At 38.3% G+C, this 22,789-nt stretch overlaps 1 protein-coding gene across 3 annotated transcripts in view; it reads right to left on the bottom strand.

Annotated features, from left to right (window-relative positions):
* The window catches only part of SNX16 (sorting nexin 16), a 43,596-nt gene extending 43,304 nt beyond the window's left edge, over positions 1-292 (bottom strand). For all 3 annotated transcript variants that reach the window (XM_045560972.1, XM_045560974.1, XM_045560973.1), the window contains exon 1: positions 114-292. The gene's annotated coding sequence lies outside the window, so the exon portion shown is untranslated. The remainder of the gene's footprint in view (positions 1-113) is intronic.
* Positions 293-22,789: the final 22,497 nt, after the last annotated feature.

Raw genomic sequence — 22,789 nt, 5'->3', positions numbered from 1 at the left:
CCCCAGAGGCGCTCCTCTACGCCCCCCAGGGGCCTCTAGCCGCCCGCCAGCCACCGAGGGTGCAGGTGTCACCCGCGCGAGAGACCGGACAGCGCCCGCCACCCTGTCCCTACCTCAGCCCACTCTGCGATCCCGTCCGAGCGCTCTTCCCGGTGACGGTGAAACTGGTCTCTCCTTCACTGCAGCTTTTCGCCTCCTCTCACAGCACCGAGACGCCTCCACACGAGCCTCCGCCTCTAAAGCAGCTACTCCCCGCCTCCGCCCGGCGGTCGGGCCCCGGCTCCCCGCGAGGAGGAAGGAGGGGCGAGTCTGGGACGCCTCTCCCGGAAGTGACGTCACGGCGAGGGCGCCGGGCCCGGGAGGCGCGAACGGGAGTTGTCCCGCCCCGGCTCTCTGGGAGGGAGTTTAAATCTAGTCCTATGGCTGGAATCCGACGTTACCTGTACTAGCTTTATTTTTCCAAGAGAACTTTTGCGAAACGGAAGCTACGATACCTAGTTTACCTGACAGGTAATAAGAAGACTACAGTTCCCAGGAGGAACTACGGTCAACATCGTTCTGGGCTCCTGCTTTTCGTCATGGGACTTGTAGTTTGGGCTGATTCTAGTTGGTTATAGATTGTTTTCCAGAATTAGCAGTGCTTTAAAGGGTGACAGTTGATTCGAAGAGTAGGAAGATAGATCACTACACTGTGGCAGATCCGTCCTACATAATTCAGAACTTTTCATTGTTAGAAAACACCTGAAATTCTTTAGTGGTTTTTTACCATCTGGGAAGCAATTTTATCCCAAATGATTATTGGGTTTGCTAGACTGGCGCATCTGAAGACCGATAAAGTTCTCAGGAAAGCCGTTCTTTGATAGTCAAATTCCAAGATTCAGATCAGTCTACAGGCCTTATCATCATTAGAATTGTGCAATTTGTTTTAAAAATCATTCCATGATTTCTAAGGCTTTGGAGCAGTCCCAAGACTGGGAAAAACTGATAGTGGTAATCTCAGAATGAATATAGGAGGATAATCTGGTTTGTGGCATAATCATGGTTTTGGTTTGAGAGATGTTGCTCTGTCAGTGTGAATGAAACAGAAAAATAGGATCATACAGAAACAGTGGACTAAAACATAAGTAGTTTTCAGGATAGACTTGGCAGTCTTGGCCTTGAGGTGGCTATTGTATCCTTGAATTCTGTAAGTAAACAGGAGTAAGTAAGAAAAGCAAAGATGAAAAGGAGCTTTGAAATATGTCCCTCATTTGTGGACAGGGCAGCAGGTGGTAGCAAAAGAGACTTGTGATGAGGAAAACCTGATAGTCCAATATCTGGGAAGCAAAGGAAAATTAAACTTTCAAGAAGTAAAGTGTGTAAACACCATAGTTAGGATAAAGATCTAGGCCCTTGAAATTGTGCAAGAAGAACTTCCTTCACAGATTATTGAAGAAAGCATAACATACATATTGCATGTTTTCTTTATCTTCCGGAATATCTGGTATTGATAAATGTCTAGATTTTATTTTCAAGAAATAAAGTAAACATCTTTAGTAATCAAGAAAGAATATCCTGTGGTTGGTCAAAGTAAAGTTATTACATTATCACAGACCATATCTGATGGCTCGTGTCTATTTATGTAATATTTTAGTTCAGCTCCTGGGTACCTTTATACAGTGCCTACAATTGAATTGTTTACATTTGGATTTGTAGAATAATAGAAGATTATTTATTCTGCCCCTTTCATTATTTTAGTTTTATATGAATACATATTCCTAGAAGGGCAAGATATAATTTTATACAATGATAAATAGATATTGATAATAGGGGAGAGGGAGAAGGTAAAAACTACAGTAGAAAAAAGCATGTGCAAAGGGCAGGCATTTCCTGAGGTGGCTTCCTAGATCCAAACATTTACCCCTTCTTGAAAATTGGTCTCTTCTACAAGGCTGGACCCCCAGTGACCATATTTGTAATAGATTACTCTTTTAACAAAGATTTTTTGTCATAGTTGATGTGCTGTGCTCAAGGAGGACATTTGACCCAAGTTGTGTCCAACAGCTGCTCTTTCCTAAAATTTGGGGTGAGGGGAAAAACACAGGTTGGAAGTCATAGGAACTAGAGTAAAAGTAAAGAAAACTAAAGTCCATGAAGTTCCACTAAGGTCCCCGGTATTGATCTTGTTAGACTTTCCTTGGATATCATAAGATAACCTAGCGTTCTTTCAATAGATTAGCTTTCTGAATAAATCTATCCAGAGTTGGTTCTTTTACTTAAAACCCAAAAATACAACTAATGCAGCAAATTGGAATGAGGTGAGCTGAAAATGAATAGTAGATACTGATAAAATGCCTTCTTAGGTTTTGCAAATAGCTGTCAACAATTCATAATCTAAGATCTTAAAACAAAGTATGGTATTTCATAACCTGTTGTCTGTTTCTAACATAAAAAACAACTCCTCAATAATTTATAACTAAAATAATATAAAAATAACTCCCTCATTAATTATAGGCAGTCCCTGGGTTACAGACAAGATACGTCCCTGAGAACAACTTTGGGTTGAATTTGTATGTAACTCAGATCCCTGATGAATAACGCATGTACGGTAATAATAATGATAATAATAATACTATAGTGGCTTACATGTGGTAATAATAATACAGTGTACTATCGTAATAATAATAATACCCCTGTACTGTAATAAGTTGCAGAAACTATTGTGCTATTTCTTTAATTCAAACAAACAGAACACAAAAAGAAACTCATATAAAAAGTTTAGATAGAAGATAGGAGAAATTTCAAAGAAGACTTTTAAAGGTTAACGCACCTAATTTTGCATCAATATCTTGCTTACTTGAAGGGGCATTTTTGAGGCCAGAAGGCGGGCTAACATTGATCGGAAGTTGATGATGGAGATGATGCTGGAAAGGACGGAATAGGTGCTGGGGAATCAGGATTTGATTCTGTTCCAGGAGGAGGGGAGCTTACCACTAAGGTCTGTTTCTCGAAAAAGGTATTGAAGGTTGTCGCACAGTCTTTTTCTTTTTTTCATCATAAATGGCCTTGTAGCAGCTGATGTTCTCCCTAAGTACATGGTAAACTTTTGCAAACTGCTCAATGTCGGGATCTTGTTCCTCAAGCTTAGCAAATCTTGTTTCAGTGACATGAAAGGCTTCAGCTAATTCTTTTGTCATAAACTTTCTTGGTTTGGGATCTTCTGATTCTTCATGTTCTTGTGTTTCTATCAGCTGCTTCTCTATTTATGAGACTAGCCACTAGTGTAAAGATGCTACACCAGTGAACCGCCTACGCGTTGTGGGTTTGTTTACATGTATGGAAGAAACTAGTTTCTGAATTATTAAGTTAATTATTTAATTACAAATTATCCTCATGGGAAGCCTTGGGAGCCTGTTTGTAAGTATGGAATGCTCTAAGTCGGGCTGTCCGTAACCTGGGGACTGCCTGTATTTTGGTTTAATTTTATAGATTCCCTAATTCATGTATATTGTTTTCCGTAGGAGTTTTACTCAGTCTTAATATTCAGTATCTGTACTCCTCCTGGCCTCTGTTTTCTCACTGCCATGAAATTGTGAGTCCAGAGAAAGAACCACAAATGATCTATTCTTAGAGTAATGGGAGGTGACCAAAGTAGTAACAGGGCAACATGACAGCTGACTTTATCTCAATGGACCTGTGACCTGTACAGTTTTCTAAACCCAGGGTAGGAATTATATGATATTTATAATGGTATAGAGATGATACTCTTCAATACTGCTACCACTGATTAGTGATTTTCCACTCATCACATAGCATAAGGAAAGCATGTATGGAAATCCTACTGGAAACATACAAAGAGATCGAATTCTTCTTCAAAATTAGAGTCATAATCTTAAAACTGAAAGGAAGCATAATGATAATGAGGAACAGCATCTATTTTATAGCTAAGAATCCTGAGGAAAACAGAGGCTTGATGATCTTCTTGAAGTCACAGAGCCAATTAATCCTTGTCTCTCAAACTAGTAAATTTCTCACTACACACAATAAGACAACATTTCTTGAGCACTGCACTCTGTTGTGTCCTATGTGTCTTTCAGCTTTCTAATATGTCTAGCCTCTGGTGTGTTCTCAATTAGCATTTGATACCTGAGACATCTTGAAGGATTTTACGTACGAGGAAGGTACTGCACTGGGCCTTTAAGGGTCAGTAAAAACTGAATACGGAAAGAAGTAAGGCAGGGCACACCAAGCAAAGTGAAAGACTTGAGAGAGGACATAGCAGATTATGGGATATTGTGGGACAGTTAGGAGACCAAGCTGATTGGAATGAAGGGAGTGTGTTAGGGTGTAGCTTGGAAAGAGAGAGATAAGGTCCTGCTTATTACTCAAGTCCACTTCAAATCAGATCTTATCAGTAATATTATATCTTCCTGCTTCCCTCAATTGGAATTAAGTCCAATTAAATGAAACTTATGAAACTAAGCAGACTAATGAATCGGACATTATTGTACATTTAAGTCTTTGTCTTAAGTAAGTTTGAGATTTACTTAACTCCTGGCATATGTGTGGAGAATTTAGTCTGTTCTGAATTCCCAGTTCCAGGAGTTTCAACATCCCAGTTTGTAAGAGACCTTTCCAAAAAAAAAAAAAAAAAAAAGAAAGAAAGAAAAAAAAAAGTTTCCAGGTAGAAAACAGAGACTTGGAAGGGCAGCAAGTCTCCAGTCTGTGGACAACACCAGGATTTCTATCTAAGGGAGCTTGTGACACCTCTTCAGGGAGGACTTAAACATCTGGGTTACCTCTGAGTCTTTTGTTTGGGTTAGTCTGGCTTTTTTTATTTTCAATATGGGGCAATAATAGTTCTTCTTCATGCGGTTATTGTGAAAAATAAAAATTATCATTCCTATTAAGTGCTTAATACAGTGGTGAAAGGAACAATAGCTATTGTCTCCTGAGTGAATTAAGCAGCTGAGCTACTTTAAAAAGAAGTAAGCATTATTAATAATAATGTATATTGATATTTGTTGAATGAATAGCAATTAATTGAGCAGAGAACTGTGTTGTTGACTTTGTGTCCATTAATTAATTCATTTTTTGACCCATATTTCTCTGTAAATTTTTTTCTACTGATTTTTATTTACTTATTTATTTTTTCCAACTTTATTGAGATACAACTGACAAAATTATATAAATTTAAGGTGTACAATATGATTTGATATTTGTGTAGATTGTGAAATTATTACCATAATAAAGTTAGTTAACACATTGCATTAATGTATTTAATCCTTACAATAAGCCCATGAGATAGTGCTATTATTATAGTTGATATTTCACAGATTGACTTGCTGAGAGGTTGATTAACTTGTTTTTTTATGAGGGAGTTATTCTGATATGTTATCTTTTGTGGCACAGTTGAAACTCAAGCCCAGTTCTGTCTGTCTCCAGAACTCATGCTCAGATTCCCACTCCACCATACACTCTCCATTACTGTAGTAGGTGGAGCTTGGACCTCCAAAGAGCCATTCTTGGCAAGACATTGGTTGAAAACCGAATCTTTGGACTCAGTTCCAGGAACTCCTGAGTTCTTCATGCATATTTAATACACATAGTATCTAGCCCAAATGATTTCACTTTTTTTTCTTTCACTCTAGCATAGTTTATGCATCCTAGCTTTGGCTCCTGAAAATATTCGTCTTGATAAACATGTTATCCTGTGCCTGTTCTGTCTCTAGCTTTTCTATTATTATTATTCTGACTTAGTCTCTTGTATTAGTTCTGTTGTCTCATTGGCTTCATTTTCCATGTTGAAAGACTGGATCAACTGGATAGATTGGGAAGGAGTAACCAGGTGATGTATGTTTCTGGAAAGGAGATAAGGGGTGTAGTTGGGTAAAGGAGTATCCCAGGTAGAAAGGTATAAAGGATATTATATGGAAGTTGCTTGATAATGAGAAACAATGTTATTTGAATTGAAATAAAAACTTGAAGACATAAAATTTGAATTTTTATATGATTGTGTCAAATGGCCTCAGCTCTGTGAGGAGCCAGATCTTAATACTCACTCAAGAAATATTTGTTGAGCACCTACCATATGTGCCAGTTATTGTTCTAAGCCTACAGGAATTTACCAGTAACAAGATATGTAAGGTTACTCTTCTCATGGTGAATGTTTATGTAGGGATGGTTAATAAACAAAAGAAATAAGTTTTAAGCATTTAGCTAGATTTATATTCTTTGAAGACAGTAAAATAGAGTAATGCGATAAGAGTGCCTAGAGCTGAGGGAAGTGAAGTAATTGTATATTGGGGCACCAAGTAAAGTGTGTCTGAGAATGTATCTTGATGGCTGAGATTTTAATATTTAGAAGAAAGCAACCTTGCAAAAATCTGGTGGTTGAGCATTCCAGGAAAGCTGCTTCACATGTTCCACAGGAGAAAAAAGGAAACTAGTTAGCAAAAATGCTCCCTTTTCCTTCTAAAAGCTCCAATTCTAGGAAATAAGATGCCAGATGTTTCTCTAATCACACATGTGATCCATATGTCTCTGAAACATTGGGTTTTTAACATTAATATTCAATTCCTGCTCATTTCAAACTCTAAATTCCTTGTTAAGGAATTCTAGTCTCTTGTAAATTTTTCTATTTTCTAAGTATTCTTGGTGTCCCCAAGGGGTATATTCAGTGCCCCAGGGAATCTGTTCTAGTTTTTGCTCCCTGTCTCTATTGCTGGATGAGCTGCTGTCACTGCCTTTGCTGCTGGCTGAGTCGCTGCTTGCTTTGACAGCTGTACGCTAGCCTTTGCCCTAACAGAGATTAGTCATGCAGTTTCTTGAGTTAAACTCTGACACCATGGATGCAAGCTGGAGATCTTCCAGTAATACTACCTGTCTCCATTGAACCAGAGACCCACAGTGCAGCAGGCCTCTGCCAATTGAAATGGAGAAGCTGCTTTCACTTTTGCTTGAATCCTGGAATGTTACAGAGTTTGGCGAGTCAGCCCTTTCGGTTTTGTACATAGTCTCTTTTCCTCAGGGGGCATCCTACCATGAGGGTGCCTGAGTTAGCAGAAACTCCTGTAACAACAACTCTAGGAAATTCCTGTCCTATGAATCTTGGTAAGAAGTCAGAGCCCATTTCCCACTTTTTATAGTGCTAAATTGCCACATGCTTGGTTTCTCAGCCTCCCTCGACACTAATGTATATATACATGCCCTAGGTGTTGCTAATCAGATGAACTGTTTCCCATGTCTGCCATGTTGGTGTCTGAGGTAAACGGTCTAATGCTTAGTGGTAGCAGCATCCTCACAAGACTAGTTTTGTGGTTTGGTTTTAAGTTTTGTTCCTGGCTACATTGTCCTCAAGTGTTCTGTAATTTCTGTGAGCTAGTCAATCAATATCCTCTAAAAAGTATCTTTCTTCTTAAGTTGGACAGAGTAACTTTGGGCTGCTTACTATTAATACATAGGCATGTGAAGAAGGGGCCAAGAGAAAGGTTAAGGGAAGAGAAGGCTTATTTCTTATGCTTGGGGGGAAATATTCTCTTCTTCTCTTCAATGGCATATGAACAAGGAACCACAGGGTCCTGACTGACATGGACAGTCATCTTGCAATGGCAAGGGAATCAATCACTTTGAAATGAAGCCAACATGAGGATAGAGGTGAAGAGGGTTAAAGCATCTGGATGATATCATTGAGCCTTTGATTTACCATACCTAGAGTCCACTCTGATATTGGACTTGAAATTACCTGAGATAATAAATTTCCTATTGATAAGCAAGCTTAAGTTAGGAATTTCTGTTGTTACTACGTGTACTACAATAAATACAAATAATAATACCTAGCCTTTATTGAGAACTTAAAATGTTGCAGGAATGTTTTATTCATTCAACCATTATTTATTGAGCATCTACACATATTAACCTATTTAATTGTTATAATAATTCTAATGTTACAACAATATAGTACAGTCATGCGCTGCATAACAATGCTTCGGTCAATGATGGACTGCATATGTGACCATTGTCCCACAAGATTATAATGGAGCTGAAAAACTCCTATTACTTAGTGATGTTGTAGCTGTCATAATGCAACATATTACCTTTTTATGTTTAGATGTGTTTAAATGGATAAATACCAGTGTGTTATAATTGCCTTTAGAATTCAGTACAGTAACATGTACAGATTTGTAGCCTAAGAGCAATAGACTATACCATGTAGCCTAGGTATGTAGTAGGCTATACCATCTAGGTTTATGTCAGTATACTTCATGATATTTGCACAATGATGAAATCGTCTAATGATATATTTCTCAGAGCGTATCACAATTGTTAAGCTATATAAGTCTCTATTATGTGTGTAGCTGTATGTATACACTTACATAGCCGTATGCATAGATATAAATATGTATATGTAAATATATATAGATATAGACATGCACATGTATATGGATGTGGCTATATGTAGAGGTATGGCTATGGCTATGGGTATAGATATAGTTATACACATAGAGTTGCAACTATGCAACTAGGTGACAAATGAGATTTCTATTTTGTCCTGAAATGGAAGCTAAAACCCAGAGAAGAGGAAAAAAGTTATGTCCTTAGGATATAGTGCACAAGCTGTTGGAGCCAGCAATATTTTCCAAAATTTTTACTGAGGAGTGCCAGTTCAGAAAATTGGCCCAATCACCATCACTCAAGCACTATTAGAGAAGGCCTTAAGAGACAGGATAGTGTTCTCTTTTGGAAAATGCAGTGTTTGTGAAGAGAGACTATTTCTTTCCCATTACAATAGTTAATAGTTTAACTAACATTTTTTTCTAGTCTTGTAATCAGGATGGCTAACTACTCAGCCTGGGATATTGCCCTGCACCCTACTTCTCTCAGGCCATTTCGCATGTTAATACCAGGCTCTGAATTAGATAGTATACTTTGGGGGCATAAGTAATAGAAACAATGGCTCAAACTTGCTGAAACAAGAAATAAGAAAATTTATTGGCTCAATTACCTGAAAATCCAGAAGTAGGACAGATTTTAGGAATGGGGAGATTGCAAGACTTAACGGTTCTGTTTTGCTTTCTGTGGTGTTACGCTAATTAGCCTCATGAATGTAGGAGGGCTGCTAGGAGTATTCAACTATATGTGTTTCCCTATTTGGTCTAGTGGGAGAGAGAACTTTTGTCTGAATATTCCAACCAAGAGTCCTAAGATTTATCCTGATTTAACTGTTTAAGTCACATGCCCAACAATACGCCAATGACTGTGGTCAGGGAAATAGAATATATTTACTGTTTTAAGTCAACCAGGGTTTAACCTTGAAGTTGGGAACTTTGAATCAGCTTTATATAAAATATATGGGTTGCATGGGGCATGGAGGTGGATATCTGAATTAAAACCAGAAAACTCTTAGGAAGGGAGAATAGAGCATGGATGCTGAAAAACAACCAATAATGTTCTGTCTAAGGAGAGGTTAATGACCTAGAGAGGTGATCAATAATGGGGATATATGCAAACCCTAGATAAAAGGCAGAAGAACTTGCATTGTATCCCAATTAATAGGTAAAGATGTACAGCTTCTAGAGAAAGTTTGGGAGAGCTTTGAAAAATTCTTTCTCAGTAAAGATCCTCTTATATTATACTTTCATTGGGATCTGTATTCATTTGTGGAAAGCCATGTTAGGTGGTGTCTAGAACAAGTTGAGGAAGGGTACCTCCCTGTGGTGACCCATTGGTAGAAGCACTGACTTCATTGTGGCTGCTTAGCAATGAGGAGCACCTGCCCTCTGACCACAGTGCAGCTGGAGAAATGGTAATGTTGACCTTCACTTCCAGTTTTCCCTTCCCTAGAAATGAAGAGATACATTCTGTGGAACAGAAAAGGAAGGAATACACCACTTAGGCTTATTTACAAAAGCTAGTTGAATGTTTCTATCTGAATCAGCACTTCAAAATCATCATTTCTTCAGTGCCTGTCTCCTCTCTACCTAGCTATTCCTCCCGCTTTCTATTTTGGTTTGTGATGATATTGCAACCTACTGGTCACTCAAAGCCAAAAACTTGGGATTTGTCCTAGATTTCCCCTCCTCCATTCTTTACCCCTTGTCAGAAGCAAACGCTGTCAATTGTTTTTCTATGTATCTTCTAAAACTTTTCTTTTCCATCATCACTACAAATACATACCTAAGGCATTTACATATATTGCTTTGGACTGATAAAATCAGCTCCAGATTGGTATCCCTGACACTGGACATCCATTCTCTACTTTGCTACTAGAGTGAGCATTCAGGAACACAAATCTACATGCATTATAATTCACCTTCTCAAAATCCTTTATTATTTAAGTCACTTATGAGATATTAATAAAACACAAAATCCTTTAGCCTGGCAGCTGGCACCCAAGGACCTTTATGATGTGGCCCATGCCTACGGCTTTAGCTTCATCATTTCTTATTTTCCGTTTCTCTCCCTCTTGTCCAGGTGCTGAATAATCACTTGTCATAAATGTGAAATGCTTTGTTTCCTTGGTTCCTGCTGTTTCTTCCCTCTCCTATGAAAATCTCTATTCATGAAGCTCACACTTTAAATCCTCCGTGTGGTTTTTCATAAGTTTTCCAAGGTTACTTGGCATTTTTTCTTCTATGCTCCTGTTTGTCTTTTGTATAGATTTTGGCCTTTATCACACTGTGTTGAAATTGTTTCCGTATTTGTTTCCCATTCATTTAGCCCACATTTCTTGAGCACTTTGTATGTGTGAAGCATAATTCCAGGTTCTGGCCATATAAAACATAAATATATTTACTGACTTCAGTCAGCAGTTAGGTAGAGGTAGGCATTTACATCAATAAAAAATATTCTAAATGAAAATATTCTAAGTGCTTCAATGGATCTCTCAAGAGGGTACCTAATCATAAAGAAGTATAAAGAAGAAAGAGGCAATTTTACTTGGAGTTGGCAATTACACGTCAGATTCAGTGCTAGTCGCTTTATGTATGTTATCTCATTTATTCTTTTCACCAACATAGATACGTATATATTTCATACTAATGGGTGCCACACTATGAACTAAGAGATACAGTGCTGACCAAAACCGAATTAGTTGTTGCCCTCATGGTATACCCAGTATAGTTGGGAGGAGATAGACCAAACAGACACTAATCCTACAGTGCAGTAAGCATCATAATTGGGTAAAATAGGTGTTCTCACACCAAGGAAGTATGCCAACCCAGGCTTCAGGGAGGGCAGGCAGTGAAAACTTCCTGGAGGTAAGAGCATCTAAATTCACAACTGAAGGATGATTATGAGTTAGGAAGGTGAAATGGATAGAGATAGGGGTGGGTTGTAGATTGTTCCAGGCAGAATAGTATTTCCCAAGATCTGGAGGTGAGAAACAGCACAGTAGAATCAAGTGTACTAGGGCAAAACATTATGAACATATACACTTGACTTTTAAGGTAGAGGAGTTAATAATGGTTATTAGGTCTTTTGCACAACCTAGTAATGGGCTGCTTTAAAAAAAAGTAAGGAAAGTGAGAGAGAGAGACACACACACAGAGAGGAGACTGTCTTACCCAGGAAGTTCCCTATGTGCTTCCCTTCTGAGAAAATGAAGGATGTCTAGAGGCCTGAAACTGCTGGGTTCTCTGTCTGTCTGGCTGTCCTAGACCTTTCTACAGTAGGTTAACTTGGCTCTTTAGCTACCTGACTGGAGCGAGAGAGAGAGACTTTTTACCAGCTGATCAGAATGGGAAACCTGGGGAAGAAGAGTTAGCTAAAAGAGATGCTTAGGTAGCTTTCCATGGAATTCTTTGTAAAACTCCTATGCCACTTCTTTAAGAACCCCATAGTTAAGTTCTACTCTATCCTTCAGATTTTTAGAGATAAGGCTTATGTACCTGTGGTTGGAATACCACATAGAGACTGGATTCTGTGGGTCCCGGGAATTATTTGCATTTCAGAAGGGAATGTAAGAAGAGAAATAGAAAAAGTTCGTAGAGTCCATACCACAGAGTGTAGAGCTGTGTAGGCTCAGGATGGAGAAGAGGAGGTAAAAGAGGACTGACCAGGTCATAAAAGGCCCTGAAAGCAAGATTGAGGATCTTAGAAAGTAACTGTTGGGAATGGGGAATGGGCAATGGGAACACAGGGAAAGGGATCCAGAAGCAGATTGTCATTTCAGACAGATTACTCTGTTCCTGGTGTCCAGAGTAAATATGAGGGAGGCAAGACTGAAGGCAGGGAGATGATTTGTGAGGATCTGTAGCGATCCTTAGAGACGTTTGGTCAGGCACTGAATAGAGACGTTTTGGTCAATGACGGACTGCATATGCCATGGTGGTCACATAAGATTATAAAACTGTGTTGTACCATACCCTTTCTGTGTTTAGATATACTTAGATACACAAATACTTACCATTGTGTTCTAGTTGCCTACAATATTCTGTACAGTAACATGCTGCACAGGTTTGTAGCCCAGGAGCAATAGACTATACTATATACCCTAGGTGCAGTAGGCTGGACCGTCTAGTCTATACACACTTGTGTAAGTAAGTACACTCTATGATGTTCACACATTGTCAAAATCGTCCAGCAATGCATTTCTTAGAAGGTATCCCTGTTGTTAAGTGATGCATGACTTTAGTATGATCTTGAATTTCTGGAAAAAGAAGCAGAAATTCAGGGAGGTGTTTGACAGTAAACACAGAAGATTGGGACTTTGGACTGTCAGGATCTAAAGCCCAACATTTTTCTTAGTAGAATAATACTTCCCTTTGTACTATGCTGTACTAATCTTTGAAAGAAGTTTGGTCTTTTTATTTTTGGGCTACAGTACCTCTTCTGGTTATCCATTGATTCTTAACTGTCACAAAACTCAGTGACTTAAAACAATACCAATATTTATTTCACTCCTGCATCTGCTATATAATCAGAACTCAGTCCTGCTCTCCTCAGCAACACCTGGGTGGTTTGAAGGCTGGGGATTTGGATCATCTGTGAGCTCATTCACGTGCTCATTAACAGCTGATGCTCATGTTTGCCTGGAACTTTAGCTGGGGCTTTTGGCCAGAGCACCTCCATATGGCCTTTCCTTTTGTCCTGTCCCTTCTTTCCTCACAACACTTGGATTCCAAGGGTTGGAATTCCAAGGATGGGTGTCCTACGGGAGAGAGAAGACCACACTGAAGTTGTATCACTTTTTCTAATTAGCCTGGGAAGTCACTACATTCTATTTATTAAGAATGCCTCACTAAGGCCAACTCAGATCTGAATAAAAGGGAATTAGACTTTTGATAGGAGGAGTGTCAAGGGATTTGCCAACATGATTTAAATCCACTACACTGCCTAATAATAATAGGTAATACTTCAAAAGCACTTAAATATAGCAAGCATTTTTCTATAACCTTTACATATATTGAGTCATTTAATCCTTTGACAGTCTTATATTGTTATATCCATTTCACATATGAAGAAATCTAGGTGCAATAAGCTAAGTTTTTACTTAAGACCATACAAGTAATAAGAAGTGTCATCACTATTAAAGCCTAGACAATCTGGCTCTGGTGGGGGGCGAGGGGCGGGGGGGGGGGAGCGGGGGTGGGGGGTGCGGTGCGGGGCGTCTATGTTCTTAACCACTATGCTCTATTGTCTAGAATATAGTCTGGACCAATATATATTTGTTGAATGAATTAATGTTTTGTATTTTGGGATTCTCTATAATGCCATTCTTTAAGTGAATGACTTCATATGCCACCCTGCACTGGACATTGAATGGGAGATATGCTCTTGTACAGGTGAAGAAGGAGCAATCAGGGATTTCTACGTAAGTGATGGATGAATCTATTCAGGGTAACTTCCATTTAGTAGCTGCCTTAGGTATCATGTTCTATTACAGTTACTCAGGAGCCTGGATATTTTCTAAATAAATACATTATGATAACAGTCTCTCTCTCTTTCTCTGTCTCTCTGTCTCTTTCTCATACACACACGTATGCACACACACACACACAACACACAAATCATTGAATGAGTCTATCTATGTGTATATCTATCTTAGATTTTTTTCTCCTTTCCTGAAAGTGGTTTTATTTCAGTAATACTCACTTTAAAAGAACAATTAAGAGATAATATATTCTCTATGGAAATTGTTTTTTTTAGAGCTGCTTACATGATACAGTTGATTTAGAATCTAGGAAGAGCCACCTTGTGGCAAAATTTTACATTTAATATTATATATTTTTAAAGGAAAAATTATAAGCAGGTCTAAAATCCATTGCACAGAAAAATAAAAGGTATTGATGTTGTGTACAAGTCAGGTAATATGGTTTCTGAGTTTTATGGTGTTGATTTTAACATTAGCAAATATTATTCAAAGGTATTTATTGAGAATCCAAAAAGCCTAGAGTAAAAAATGCACAAGATGCTACATCTGCTAATAACTTTATATTTAAAGTGCCCATTTCAAGGCCCCAGTTGTCTTCCAGTACTCTCAGTCTCAGCACTAATTTGGACTATAAAAATGAAAACTTAAAAAGTATATTCAGTTAGATTTTTTCTTAAATTTAATTTTAATAAAGCTTAAGTTACATATTTCATTATATTTACATAATATCAATTTAAATCATGTATCAATAATCCAGAATATTAAATTTCCTTTTTGATTCAATTATTATATTGCTACCTTTGCAATGTTTCCTAATTTTCTTTCCTATACCTTGGCAATTCACTAAACTATACTTCTTTCAGTTGATTCCCAAATTTTCAAGTCTTTCATAAAACCTTCTCCATTTAATAAATTTACAGCTCTTAATGAGTGCTCATAATGTACACTCAGGAATGAATAGCCAAACCATCATAGAGCTCTCTTTTTCTTTCCCCTCCTCCACTGGGACTTTGAAAACTTGCTGGAAGTGCAGAAGTTAATTCAGCATCTTACTATCTGCCCTTCCCTTCTCTTGCCCTATCTCATTTCCTTCATTCCTGGTCTCTAAATTTCATCTGACATCAGTGCTTGTGTGGTAATGGTGTGGTCAGGATAGGTGGTAATGGTGTAGGTATTGGCATGGAAATATAGCAAGGAGATCTGGAATCTAAATATCACAGGTCAGAGGACAAGAAACAGGGATGAGTTGGAATAAAAGAGGAGAGAAAGGGAAAACATTGGGCCGTATCATTACTGCTCACTAACAAAACCCTCTTTCTCTGGCTGCTGCTTCCTTTCTCATTTCTCAGCACGTTTCTTCCTCTGAAACCTCTTCTCTCATTCAGCCTCCAGTTTTGATTATTTTCCTTTAATCAGCTATCAGTTTACAGATCATTCTTAGAATGTTGGTTCTCAAAATTTGGATCTCAGGACAACTTCAGGCTCTTTAAAATTATTGAGAGGACCTCAAAGAGCTTTTGCTTTGTGAATTATACAGTTTTGTGCTGGAGCTGACTTTGTACTGGCTCACAAGAGCTGCTTGTTAAAATTTCAAGAATTTTGTTAGATGGTTGTTTAACAACGAGCTCACAAATTACATTCTATAAACTTGCAATTAAACAAATTCTATTAATACAAATATAATAAATACTCAAAACTAATTACTTCCTAATTATTTTACTATTGTCTGTACTTTTGCTGTCATTTGCATCCATTAGATCTATATGGCAGAAATATTATATAATGGTATGCTATTGCACAGGTCTTACAGACAACATGTGGTGGCTTAAAATGGACCCATGGTGGTAGTATTTATAATTGGCAAATACTTAATATCAGGGATTGATTTATTGTTTTGTTGATTGTCTAGACTTAAGAAAATTAGAAAATAAAGCAGATTAAACTTAAGTGTTTTGTGTCTAGCAATGAAGCTGAAAATTTTAGTTTAATGAATACAATTTATACAAGACTGAGAAATGGTCCACATATCAGATTTAATGACAATAAAGATACTGAGAAAAAAGTTAGTGGATTGGGATGAAATTCTATTTATTAAGTCATAGTTGAATTGCAAACATAGTTTGGCTAGAGATTCTAGAGTTAGGCAAAAGTCAATGAAAGAATTCTATGAAAATCAATTAGCTATATGGAATTTACAATATAAAGCATACATATTTTATTATCATTTGTAAATTTTGTGTTATATATTCTTCATATCAGTGAAACATAATGAACTAATATATGTGTGCATATACACATTTTTTTTTCCCTAGAGTGCTGGTTGTTATATATTTACTAGCATAGCATTTTTTGTACATATTGCTATTTACTATATTAGAAATGAAAACTGAAAAATTCTAAAAATATTTATTAATGTATTAAAAACAATAATAATAAGCTCATTACTTGCAAACATGAATAACATTTTTTGAGAAACATTCTGTATTTTATGGAAAATAGTGGGAATATTGGCATTGTTTTACATTTTGAAAATCTCATTAATATTTGTCTTAATAGGAGACACCTGAATTCTCTCATATGCTTCTGCATTTAATTTGTTATATATATATGTGTATATATATGTTGTGTTGGTTGAAGTTTATAAATACAAATACAGATATGTAATTAGAAAAAGCAAGAATATTTCAATAGTCTTTCAGATAATTTTGAATATTTTTTGATACCACTCCAAAGCTCAAGTGGTAGTTTCTTAAAAGTCAGTTGTGATGTAGAATCTGAAGCTGTATTAATGAACTTTTCATTTTCTGGTACATTTAGATCCTTTATCTACTTTGAGCTTTGAATCATCTTTCCTTTATGTAGGTTTAGTGAAACATTTTGTAGAATTCGATTTTAATTTATGTATTGTTTTGTTGAGTATTTTTTATAGTATTTTTAGTGGTTGCTCTTAGCATTACATTATTTATACATAATTTACCACAGTCTCTTTCCAGTTTGAAATCGTATCTCCTTTTATATCCCTTTACTGTCTTCTGTTTATAATGATCTTAAATATTTATTCTACATACATTTATAACCATCTCAGTGTTTTTGTTTTTCATTCAACCATCAAATATAATTTATAAAGCTCAACAGAAGAAAGAAGTGTATTATATTTACTTTTTTTCTTTATTTCCTTTTTTGTTTCTTTTTGCTTACTATAGTCTTTCTTTTTTCCTGATGTTCCAAAAATCCCCTTTAAGAAATCATTTTCTTTCTGTTTAGAGAACTTTCTTTAGCCATTCTTTTAGGGTAAGTCTACTAAAGATAAATTCTCTTAATTTTCCTTTATCTGAGAATGTCTTGATTTCCTTTTTATTCCTGAAGGATATTTTCACTGGATAAAGAATTCTAGGTTGATAATGCTTTTCTTTTATCACTTGTACTCCTTTGAGCATCCTTGATTTCTGATGAAAAATCTGATGCCATTTGAATTTTTTTCCCTTATAGGTACAGTGTTGCTTTTCTGCTGGCTGCTTTCAAAATTTTTTCTTTGTCATTAGTTTTCAAAAATTTAAATATGATGTGTTTTCATGTAAATTTCTTTGGGTTTATTCTGTTTGGGATTTGTTTAGCTTCTTAAATCTATAGTTATATCTCTTGTCAAATTTGGGAAATTTTTAGTTATTGTTTTTTTGTGAACTTTTTTAGCATTGCCCTCTCCTTCTGTGACTCCAATGACACAAGTTATATCTTTTGTTATTGTCCCACAGGTTCCTGAGGCTCTGTTCATTCTTTTTCTAGCCTCTTGTCTTTCTGTTACTCAGATTGGGTAATTTTTATTGTTCTGTTTTCCAGTTCATTGATTCTTTCTTCTGTCTCCCCCATTCTGCCTTTGAGCCCATCCACGGAGCTTTTATTAATAATTTCAATTATTGTGTTTTTCTTTTCTAAAGTTTTCATTTGGCTCTTCTTTATATCTTCTGTTTCATTACTGACACTTTCTGTTTTTTTGCTGAGCCTCCCTGTTTTTCACTTGTTTAAGATGTGTTTATAATTGCTCATTTAAGCATTTTTATCATGGATGATTTAGAAATCTTTGTTAGATAATGCTAACATCCCTACCATCTTGGTGTTGACATCTATTGATTGTCTTCTTTCATTCTGTTTTAAGATCTTCCTGGTATGACAAGTACTTTTTAATGGAAACCTGACTTTCTTTGACACTTCTCTGGCAGGGAAAATGATGGGGTGAGTGGGACTGTATTACTGCCCAGTGAGAATAGAAGCCTAGCTTCTCCAGTCAGCCTCCATTGACACAGTGGGCATGCTCTTCATTATTGCTGGGTGGGGGTGGAAGTTCTAGCTTCTCATATGATCTCCACTGACACCACAGTGGGGTAGCCTTATTACAGATGGGCGATAGTGAACACTCTAACTACTCATTAAGCTTCGTCTGACTCCAAGCCAGTGCCTCTTTACTGCTAATTGGGGAATGAAAATGTCAGATCCCTACTTGGCCTCCACTGACACCACCCCAGTAGGGGAGTTGGGGTACTTTGTTGTAGCCTCACAAGCATGAAAGTCTAGGCTCTTCACTCAGCTTTTTCTGGCTTGGGTGGAGGGGGGTGGTCACGAATTTTTTTCTGTGGTGTTTGGCTGGAGTAGAACTGTTAATGTGTACAATTTTTCAATCTTGCTAGGATGCTCTGTCCTTGGATATTTAACTAGAAAGAGCAAGCTTTTCTTAGGAGTTTTTTTGGTCTGTGTCTGTTGGCATTTTGAGTTGCCAGCTTCTTCAACTTCAAATCTTGTATTGTTAAAAGAAAAACTTTAAGCAAATTAAATATAGCTGAGTTTATTTGAGAAAGAAACAATTAAGAAACCAGGCAGTACTCAAACCCAGAAGAGGTTCAGAGAGCTCCAACCAGCAGTTGGGGATGGCTAGGATTTTTTTATAGGCCAAACACAGAAGCAAAGTAGAGAAATCCTTTGATTAGCTACAGCTAGGCATCTGCCTTATTTGGGCATGGTGTGATGAGGCATATGCCTTGTTTGGGCATGGTCTGCTCAGTTGGCTGCCTGTGATTGGCTGAAACTTGGCTGCTAATTTTACTCCTAAGTTAGGTTTAAGTTTGTTTAGATACTAAGTTAGGTTGCAGTTCATTAAGTAGGCACTTATAATATGGGAACAGCCTCAAGATAACAGCCTCATGCTAATTTTTTTTTACAGAAATATTAATTTTAGTTATTTTATTAAAGGTGTACAGTGTTTTTGTTACATGGATACCTTGTATAACGCTTAAGTCAGGGCTTTTTGTATGCCCATCACCAGAATAGTGTTCATTGTACCCAAAAGATAAGTGTTTATCCCACCCCCACCAACCCTCCACCTTTTATGGTTTCTCATGTCCTTTGTATTGCTTTGTGCTCATCTGTAGCTATCATTTAGCTCCCACTAATTAGTGAGAACATACAGTGTTTGGTTTCCCATTGCTGAGATACTTCACTTAGGATAATGGTCTCCAGTTCCATCTAAGTGGCTGCAAGCAACATTATTTCATTCCTTTTTGTGGCTGAGTAGTACTCCATGGCAGGTGGTGTGTGTGTGTGTGTGTGTGTGTGTGTGTGTGTGTGTCTATATACATAAGCACATTTTCTTTATTCACTCATGAATTGATGGGCACTTTGGTTGATGCCACATATTTGAAATTGTGTAATAATTGCAATAAACATTCAAGTACAGGTGTTTTTTTGATAGAAGGACTTCATTTCCTTTGGGAAGATATCCAGAAGTGGGATTGCTGTATCAAATAGTAGGTCTATATTGATTTCTTTGAGGAACTTCCGTACTATTTTCCATAATGGTTGTACTGCTTTCCAGTCCCACCCACAGTGCATGAGCATTCCTGTCTCTGTGTATCTATGCCAGCATCTATTGTTTTTTGACTTTTTAATAATGGTCATTCTGATAGGGGTAAGGTGGTACCTCATTGTAGTGGCTGGGTGATTTCCTCTCCACTGATGTGGGCATTACAGGAGATTGCTTTGCCCGGGTCTCCCCATGTTGGTGACAGTGGATGTTTGGGGAGGCTGTCTAGTCAGTGGCTGCAGGTGTCGGGGCTAGGAGTGTTCTCTCTATCTAGGTCTAGGTGTAATGGTGGTTCATTGCAGGGGGTGGCTTGTGGCTAGCAGGTCTGTGGTGGAAAGCTGGACCCCAGGCATGACCTGGTGTGGTGCTCTGGGAGTGTGGCCCACCAGCCAGCATGCAGGGTTGGCAGACTTTTTGTGCTGGTCAGTGCTTGAGGCTGTGGGGGCATGGCCCACTGCATGGCATGTGAGTCTGCAGGGGTGTGACCTGCTTCTTGGCCCACAGGGTGGGATGGCATGGCCTGCCGGTAGCACAGGGTCCTAGGAGCATGGAACTTCATATGATGGGCAGGGTGAAGATGCTTGTTCTTCCAGTTGGTGTGTGGGTCTGCAGGGGTGTGGGTCTTGGTGCAGCAGCACACAGGGGCAGGGGGCTTGTTCCACTGGTCAAGGCATGGAGCCATGGGGGCTGGGCTGCTGGATAGTTATGGCTGTCTGTTCACACAGGTCCTGCTGAGGCTGCTACCAAGGGACATCTCAAGCTTTATTTGAGTTCCCTGGTTGGTGTGGGGGTGGGGTGTGGAGAGGACACCTGGTGCCCAGTTACAGACGTGTGAGAGCATCTGCTTTCCCTGTTCCCTCCCTGTCCCGGCAAGGGGTGTTGTTGGGGCAGTTTCAGTGAAGCTGATCCCTGTGTAGACTGGGAGCTACGGACCTGAGAGCTCAGAGCAGTGTCAGCTGTGGCAACCCTGGAACTGAGGCTAGTGGGTCCCTGCTGAGCCTGCTATCCCATGCAACTTGACTATTCAATTTCCAAGCAGTTCCCTGGTCAGTACAGCGGCCCGCAGTGGTGGTGGGGTCCCCACTCAGCTTGAGTGGCAATCACCCTGCGGGGAGCGTGGAGCCCCAGCCCTCTCTCCTTCTTTTTTAAATTTTTTTATTATTATTTTTTGAGACAGAATCTCACTCTGTCACCCAGGCTAGAATGCCATGGCATCAGCCTAACTTACAGCAACCTGAAACTCCTGAGCTCAAGCAATCCTCCTGCCTCAGCCTCCTGAGTAGCTGGGACTATAAGCATGCACTGCCATGCCTGGCTAATTCTTTCTAATTTTAGTAGAAATGGGGTCTTGCTCTTGCTCAGGCTGGTCTTGAACTCCTGACCTCAAGTGATCCTCCATCTCTGCTTCCAAGAGTTCTAGGATTACAGGCGTTAGCCACTGTGCTTGGCCTCTGGGCCTCTCTCCTTTATCACTTCCTCATGTGTAGGCATCTTTCCAAGGTACCTTTTGATCTTGGCACGTGGAACTCCTCATCCCTGTCTCCTTCACTCTGAGTGCCTCCCTTCGGTTCTCTGATGATTTACAATGGTCTCTGCAAGAGGGTCCATCTGCAGGTGAGCATCTACTTGTAGTTTTTGGTCCTCTCCTAGAAAACGGTGTGTGTGGCTTCTTCTAGTCTGCCTTCTTGGCCCTTCTCCTCTTGCTAATTTTATTTAACAATTTCCCCCATTTGGTCAGCCTTTCAATCTTGAGAGATTGACCAAAACTTTGGGTATTGATACCATTCTCTGTCACCATAATAATGGACTTATTTGGTCTTAGCATGGAATTTACAGGTTGAGTGATACTTTTTGTTCTCTTTGTGTTTTTGTTGCTCTAACTGGAGTGAGACAATTTGATGCACAGTAGATGGATGTATACAAGCATTTAAGACTCTTGAGAAAATACAGTGTAACAGGAAGACTACTATGATGAATATCAGGAGGATAATACTGAGAGACTGAAGTGTACTCCTTAATAGGAGTCCTATTAAGGAGTCTAGTTCTTTTAACTAGGTTGATTATTTGTTGATTTCTTGCAACTGAGCTTCTGTCCTATCGGCACATTTATCCAAGTGAAGCTAGAGGTCTTACCTATCACACAAACTCCTTCCCCCTATGCCCATATTCCGCCAATAGGTAGTCCAAAGCAATCCTGTTATCTAAAACAATGTTAGCATGAGAATTTTAAAAAGTTTTCAGGGCAACTATAGTCTTTGCAGGAGAGTCAGTTATAGTAGCTAATGTTTGAGACAGATTTTTAATCACAACCTTATTTACATTTATGCCAATCCAAGGATGGAACATTTCACCAAAAGATGCCCATTTAGAGAGATTTATGTCTGCTGGCAAATTCCTCTTTATTCTGTAGTGCAAGTTAAGAGGTGTCGATCAATGTTCAGTTTTTAATTGGTCATGGAGTGACGGTAGTACTATTGGAATCTCTAAGCCACATTGTCCTCTAATTTTTCATTTATTGAGTTATGGAATTACCCATGCATTTGGTAGGATCATTAAATCCTCCACAGATAAAAACATATACTGGACGAGCACAATAAACAGGTCCCTATGGTATGCCTTGTGAGTTAGAAATCACTAGTAGGGAAGCCCTAGTAATATTTATCCAAGGTTCCATTATTGAATCATTGCATGGTGGGAGGCAACTGACAATTAAAAAATTAGGGTTATACATTTGTCTACAAACTGTTGAACTATCTTTGCCTTGGTTTTCTTATTCAACTTCTGGCATAATTTAACTGCAAAACTCTCTATAGGTTTGTCTACTGTTAGATTTAAACATGGAATCTGAATATGTGAATATAAATTCCTAACTCTATAGAAAGGATGAGATTTGTAATTTGAACAAATAATCACACTGAGAATACCAGTGAAATTTGTTACAGGGTAAACTTGAGGATCTCTAAGATCACATGAGGACTTAGGTTTAACATCATGTCCAGCATTCAGTGAAGTCCTCTGCAGAAGTTATTATTGTGAAATCTTAATTATTATATTATCTTGCCACATATAAGCTGAAACACAGGAAA

The sequence above is a fragment of the Lemur catta genome, chromosome 9, assembly GCF_020740605.2.
Source record: "Lemur catta isolate mLemCat1 chromosome 9, mLemCat1.pri, whole genome shotgun sequence".
NCBI classification, from domain to species: domain Eukaryota; kingdom Metazoa; phylum Chordata; class Mammalia; order Primates; family Lemuridae; genus Lemur; species Lemur catta.
Note: the sequence above shows the minus strand (reverse complement) of the source record. Positions and strands in the feature narration are given on the sequence as shown.